Here is a 7,875-nt window from a genome sequence, read left to right as displayed (position 1 = left end):
TTGAAGTTGTAGAAGGCTGTAGAAATTGTTCTCCTAAATCCTAATGGTTTGGGTAAGTTTCTTAAATTTCAAAATTGCCAGTCCATCCTAGGTGTCCATACAAAATATTTTTACAATACAGCAGCAATATCTTACTTTAAAAATTCATGGATTCCATGGTATTCTTCCAAGTGAACTGCCTGACTTTGATATAAAAATATATTTGAGTTGTTTTTATACACCTATAATGATTTTTGTGATTTTTTAATCAGAAATAATTTTAAGTTATCTGTTGAAATGAGTAGTACAGAAACTAAAGATAATTCTGGTGCTTTTCTGAAACAGTGTATTTTAAAATATTTAGTATTCTGTTTGTATAATGTCCATAATCTATTTCATTCTCTCCTAGATACAATACTTTGAATTCAACATTGTTTTACAATAATAATAAATTAATTAATAAATGTGACCTTTCAGATTGCATTCCATATAGAAACAGTTTAAGATTCCTTTAATTCCTAGGTCCTTATAGAATTTTATTTCTTTGGGATAAAATGACAATGTTATCATATTTCAAAGTTTTATAAAAGTTATGCTATGTAAAGGCCTTTCTAAAAAGGTGAAGATTGAATACATTGATGTCAAACTAACATTTATTTCTATTAATTACATGTATTATTACACTTGTATATTTGTACTCAATTTTTAAATTACTGTTTAATTTCTTGCATCTGAAGAATGAAAAATATGGAATACTTCACAAATTTTCATATCATCCTTGTACAAGAACCATGTAAAACTCTGTATTGTAATTTGGGTAGACGTGCTGCTGAAGCATGTAGTATCCTGTAAATTTAAATAGTTAATAATGCAATCTTAAGACAGGCATATATCCTTGGTTGCCTATTTGTAACAAGGAAACCTTATTGTTCCCAAAATTTCTATTCATATTATTTCTGTAAAATTCTGTGTATGGTGGAAAAAACATATTTTTTCTTCGATTGCTCACATTTGTAATTTTTGTCAATGATTATTTTAAGTCTTTTTCATTTGAAATTTGATCATACTTTGAAGCCTTTATAGCTAGGTCCAAAGGTGATGGCTTTTCAAATACTTGTTTATCAACTGATTGAGCTTTGTGGAGCTAATGCATTCAAAGTAAGCCTTACTTAAGAGCTACTTCTAAACTTCAGTAGCATAAAATTTCCCAAATAAAGGCTTACTGGCACAAATGTCTCCCTGACCCTTTACCCTTGCTCCATGTAGGAACAGACCAACCAGAATATCTTACCCTGATAGCATAGATTGTCTTACTGGAGCAAAACTAATCTTAGTTACAAGGGATCATAGAGAGACGAACAGTTCAGACAGAAATTTCAGACTAGAAGGTCTTTTTTCAAAATATAATTGTTTATTACACCCTACTATTTCAAAAGTAGCTAAAGCCTAGAAGGTGAAAAATTATTCATATGCATGATTCCCTAATGCCCTGGCCTGTCTACCATCCAACCAGGCAGAAACTTACACCACTGATTTTCTATCACCAAATATATTCCATAGTGCCAGGAGAAGTCCATATGTTTCTTCTTGTTATTAGGCCTTAATTTGGTAATGTTTTAATCACAGTGTTTCTTCTTGTCTCTAGGCTGTACATCTCCGAATGGTAATGCTTTAGTTCTAATTCTACCAAACACTGAGGTAGAGGTAATGGAATAATACTTTCAAACAGTTGCCTTTGATACCATAACCACAACAGAACAATGCAAAACATTTTCATATATTATATATAATTATATATTTTATATTTATATATGCTGATTTTATATTTCACACAGTGAATTTTACTAGAATTAATTATAATTTGACAAATTAATTGATATTTATTCCAATAAATAGATTGGAATATAAATAATCAGGATTAGAATATATATTAGAATATAAAAAGTATCAATGCAATGTTTTCGGTATAAACTTGTGATACCTTCTAAGTGTTCTTGGTTTCTGAATTCACATGGTAAAAAAAAAAACAAAAACAATGTTGTTTTCCTCTAATCTATAAGGGATTTTACTCTGCTGATGTTTATTGTTTTAACTCGCTTGTCCCAAACTGTTTTTCTCCATATTTCTGAAGCATTCCTACTGATTATACTCAAATTTTATTGATATGATATATAAAAGCTATTATTCTTCTACAGGATCCATGGGTCCTAGGATCCCAGGTCCCAGTTATCCGCATCATCACATAACTAGGGCAAGAGTTCTCACCTAGGCCCATGCAACATGCCAGCAGAAAGTAATTGAAGACCCATCTCAATTTCTCATTTCCTATATTTCAGGGCCCCAATTCCTTGAAATGCAGGAATTAGCAGTAAGCAATTTGGGAAATGCAAGGCAACCTAAAATGCAAGATGAAATCACAAAATGTGAAAGTACAGTAATTCAAACTTTCAATTTTCAGATGACCATCCAATATGAGTGAAAAAGATCACAAATGTCACAAGATTATTTGTAATACCCCTCTCCTAATGATTAATAAATGATTTCAGTCCAACATCATCAGGCCAAAAAATAGTTCCTGGAACGATAGATTCATAATTGTCTACCAATGCTAGGAATACTTGACATAGAGGTCAAATATAATTCAGGAAAACATTAATTGAGAAGATCCTTAGTGCTTCAAAACACTGGTACTTCAGTAAAACTTGGTTCTGTAGTATAAAAATGTTGTCATTCTCAAGCAAATGATAACCTACATTGAATCTCCTGAAAGTATATTCCTTTTCAAATAAACTTTTTAAAATCACATTTGCCAAAATAACACTTTACAAGTAGATGATATTTAGTGATGTTACAGGTTTTTCATGTGTAAGGAGCAAGTTACAATAGAGTTGATTTATTTACTCTGCACTAATGCCAAACAGGTTCAACCATTCATTAATGTGTAGAAATAGTACCCTCCTCCATTTGTGCTTTTCAGTAGGTGCCTTCGAAAATTTGTTAACTAGATCAGCCTCCCATATTTCAAACCAAAATATTAGCTAATAAAGTAAATTTAATCACATAATAAGTACATTTTAAAAAGTCATGAATTGTTGCCTTATCATATGGTGTTTTATGTTTTCCCTATCTGTCTAGCATAGTAAGAAATATGATTTTAAGTCTTGAATATGGGTACTCATCAGATTTGACAAACATAAAACTGTCTTCTATTTCTATCATATTCCTCTACAGTAGTAAATTTTTAGTTTTCTTCTTTTGCCAAAACTTATAGTAGTAGAAAATATTATCCCATGTAAAATAAAGTAATCACAAACCACTGTACAAAGCCATTTATAAAACTGGTGGTTAGGAACACATTCTAAGGCATTTTTAAACTTTCTTGTTGACTACAGATTAGTCAAAAAAAACAATACTGTTTGGCGTCTAATTTGAATTAATTATCCATTTTTAATCAGAGGACCATCAAATTGAATGCTATCCGACTAGACAATATTTTCACAATATACTTACCAATATTTTGAAAAAAGAATAAATATAGTCCATTCTCATACTAAAAGGGAAAACAGTTTAATTCTATGGAAATTTATAACTTTTAAAAGTAAATAAGTTGTTAAGAAGACAGAATGTATGTGTTCTTCAACATTCCAATGACTAGTAACTACTCATTTTCAAATTCAGAAGATTCCATACCTGAGAGATTCAAAAAAGTACCGGCTTGCATGTTATGTAATTCTGCAATAGATGCATTTTCCAAAGGGATGTTACAGATTGAGGTTCAACAGAAAAAAAACCACATTCTGGTAGAGGATAAAACTATGTAGCATTGGTAATAATTAATTCTTCAAGAGTAAGCAATTGTTTATCTCAATAAGCTAGTTTTTTATGACCATCAATCCCAATATTTATGATATAGAGTCATCCTAGCCCAACAGTTTCCAACTTTTAGGGTGCACCTCAAACTTCCCTTCATTCACATCATGAATAGCTTATCTCTATTGTGAAAAAATAGAACTCTACTAATGTGATGACATACATGTTCTGGAAAGAATACCATAATAAACTGGGTTGCATCATCCCACCCCCCACCCCGCCACTGGGATTCTTGAGATCGGAACACTTGTAAATATTATTTATATTTATACTTTTTAAACTATCTTCTAAATTCTGGATGCTAAGATTGGAAGATTACAGTTGAAAGCACACCCAGGCAGAAAGATTCCCTAGATTCTTATCTCTAATAAACATCTCAGCAAAAGCCAGATGCAAGTGGCACTGAGGTTGAAGTGGTAGGGCACGAGTCTTGAGCATAAACAAGCTCAGAGACAGTGTCCAGGCCCAGAGTTCAAGCCCTAGGACAAACCAATAAAACAAAAACAAATCCAAACCTAACATTTTTCTCAGTGTATACAGTAGCAAATAATTAAGGAAATTGCTTCCTGTGTTACATACAGGTAGAAGAAAGAAGATGTCACACGATTATTCTCTTCATACCATGTTATAACAAAGATTCCAAAAATTGCTCTTATTCTCAATTTATAAATTAATATCATCAATTTTTTGGCAACTCTGTCTACAACATTCACATTAAGTTCTAATTATAACTCTCTTGAAAGAATATTCTAGGGAAATAGAATGCAAAATCATTTGTGAATTTGTCATTAACTCTCTACTTAAAAAGAATTTCGTAGAATCCTATAGAATATAAAATTTCAAGCAAAAACAAATTATTTTAAATCTAAATTCTAATTTAGCCAGATCTTCAAAATCCTATATTAGACGAACTTTGCTATTTTTCCAGGCCTAATCTTTTGTAATCCTGCATCATTTCTTTGGGATACAACAGAATGATGATAACTTATTTATCAAATTTTGGATGGGAATCATAAGTCATTTAACATCTAGGAATGTTCTGTAATGAAGAGAGAATTTAAAACACAAGTGAGGATTAAGTATGAGTTGCATTTCAACAGGAAATTTGACTTCTCAAAACATAATGACAAAATTAGCCCAAACGTCCAACTATGTATTCCTTTCTTGTTTGTTTTGTTTTATTAAGACAAAATTACCTGGTCCAGGGAACATATCACTATGTAATTCCATTATCTAATCTCCTGTCTTAATCTCAGTGCTAGAATTCTAAGCTTGTATCACATTGCCCTGCCATAGTTTCTTGGTTTATTTAATCTAGATACAGACTACCAATTCTGAACTTCTCCAGTGATATTATACACCAGAGTGACTGCTTAGACTGTTTTCTATTTTCAAGGATGTTCTAATATTTGACACAGGATATGAATATTTTCAGATGCACCTGCGGGATCTCTGATTCATTCCACCATGGATCTGATCCCTTTAATAATGATTATTGACTCTCTTACTATCTCTGATCCCTACCAATGAAATATTCTCAAACTTCTTTGAAGGAAGTTCATTTGAGGACTTCTAATATTAAAAATTATCACTTGATTCTAGTCTTGTTCAGGACATACATTTATTGTTTTCTAACTTTTCTACACATTCTGAGAGTTGTTTCATTTGTGTATTTGTGTGTGCATATATAAGTGCTTCTTTGTCTATGTGTATGCTTGCATGTATGCATGCAAAAGCCTCAAGCTCTTATTCAGCTCATGACTGGTATTCCATCACCTGAGCCATTCTTCCAATCCAGCTTTTGACTGCTTAATTTTATATACAGTTGCAAAAAGTGTTCTGCCCTGGCTGGATGCAAACTGAACTTCCAAGACTCCTTTACATTCTTAGGTTTTATTTCTCCAGGACTATCAAATTTTAAACTACAAACATTTTTTGAGGGTAATGTCTAAGCTGTAGCCCAGATTTTTAACTCAAGAATTATTTTTGTTTGTTTTGGTGGGAGGTCCAGTCATGGGGCCTGAACTCTGGGCCTGGGCTCTGTTCCTCAGCTCTTCAGATCACGGCTAGCCCTCTACCACTTGAGTCACATTGAAAATTTCAGCATTTTTCTTTTTTGCTTAAGTGGTGCTCAGGAATTGAACCCAGGGCCTCATGCAGTCAAGGCAAGAGCTCTACCACTGAGCCACCTTCCCAGCCCCTAACTCAAGAATTCTTATAAAGATAGTTGAACCCACACATTACATACCCTGAGTGTACACTGTTAGGAATGTGATCGTAAGGTGGGTAATGTTGAGATATGAGGATTGAGGTTCAAAGCCAGCCCAGGTAGGATAGTCCCAGAGCCTCTTTTCTCAAATTAACTGAAAGAAAACTGGAAATGGCACTGTGGATCAAGTTGTAGAGCATTAGCCTTGAACTGAATAGAAGAGAGACAGCTCGCAGACCCACAGTTCAAGTGCCAAGACCACCGCCAACAAATATATGTGTGTGTGCATGTGTGTAAAGAAAAAAAGAAATGTGATCTTAGCCACCAGTTCATTGCTAGCATAATCCCTGCTCTCACAAGATGGACATTTTTTCCAGTTAATTCCATGTTGTTATATTTGACTTGCATTGAAAACATAATCATTCTTCCATTCTACTTTCTACAAAGTTGCATGATTACCAAACATGATTTACAATGGGGTTGGCCTCATACTTCATGTTCCATGTAGGAGTCTTGCTTTCTGTATAACACTCCGATAAATCTACATACTGGACTTGGCTTTATTGTTTCAATGTTGCCTTATTTGTAGTCTTCTATATTGTATTGAACCCTTATACTTAAACACAGAACTTCTCTTTCTCCTATTATTGCTATTGTTTCCTTACTGTTAGCTCATGTACACTTGGGAAACAATGAACAGCACATACACTCACAAAAAGAATGTTCTGAAAACCTTCCCATTTAAAATTCACCTTTATTTACAGAGAACTTACAAAATTTGATCTCAATGTACTCATGTATAATGTATGTATAAGCAATATAAATTTCATATTTTCCTTTTACTAAGTTGTCTCTGAGTCCATAGGTGTTCTAGTGTTATTTCAGTGAAGCCAGAAAACATTCATTATACCTCAAGCACCACCATCGATTGTTACTGGAAGTAACTGTTACTGGATTTGGAAACTGACCCCAGGATAGGAATGGAACATAGAGGAATAACAAAGTTCAAGTTGCCTTGTGCTTTCCTTTTTACTGTACAAGAAAAGTATCCCAAGGCTTGAAGGAAACTCTGTCCCTGGCTTTTTTGAGTGTGTTCTTTACTCATATAATATTTTTCTGTAAACTTCTAGTTCATGTGTTACAAAAAGAAATAATGTACCATTTGAAGGCCAGCATAGAACAAAAGAAAAAAAAACATTGTTTTAAAAGTGTTCTCCAGCAAAGGAACAAAGACATGGAGGTTTTAAAGTGCCTTACGGATGGATATTTCAATCCTGAGATGATTCTCTTGATGCAGGAGTCAGTTATCAGTTCCTTTGGTCTGGTCCTGAGTTCTCCAGAGCAATAAGGATTCCAAAAAAGCAGGATCCAGTGAGTTTGATCAGCAAAAGGAGCATCTTCTCTGACCAGTACTCCTTTAAGGAGGGTCCCAAAGAAATATCTGGGATTTTTGTTTGCTTGTTCCTTAGTTTGTGCTGGTTCTGGGTCTTGAATCCAGAGGCTGGATCTTGCCCGTGAACAGTTGTCTTTCCTGCCCACCTGCCCCCAAAGCTAGTACACTACTGCTTGAGCCAAAACCCCACTTCTGGTTTTTTGGTGTTCAATTTGCAATAAGAGTTTGACAAACTCTTCTGCCTGGTTTGGGTTTGAATTAAGATAGTAAGAAAGCTAAGTGACATCAACTGTATAGACTTCTCTTTTGAAACAAGAAATATTAGATGAATTTTATTGTAAAGCTAATATTTGACAATTTTTAAAGGAAGAGAATATGTCTAGCAAAGAAGCCATAACGTAAATAATTCAGCAAATGTAGGTGC

General features: G+C 33.5%; 1 pseudogene; it reads right to left on the bottom strand.

The window, feature by feature from the left end:
• Positions 1-720: 720 nt before the first annotated feature.
• On the bottom strand, positions 721-817 carry LOC138834993 (U6 spliceosomal RNA; annotated as a pseudogene).
• Between the last annotated feature and the right edge of the window lie 7,058 nt (positions 818-7,875).

This window comes from Dipodomys merriami, unplaced genomic scaffold (assembly GCF_024711535.1).
Source record: "Dipodomys merriami isolate MVZ:Mamm:240054 unplaced genomic scaffold, mDipMer1.0.p SCAF_220, whole genome shotgun sequence".
NCBI lineage: Eukaryota > Metazoa > Chordata > Mammalia > Rodentia > Heteromyidae > Dipodomys > Dipodomys merriami.
The sequence above is the reverse complement of the archived record's forward strand: the minus strand, read 5'-3'. Positions and strand labels throughout refer to the sequence as shown.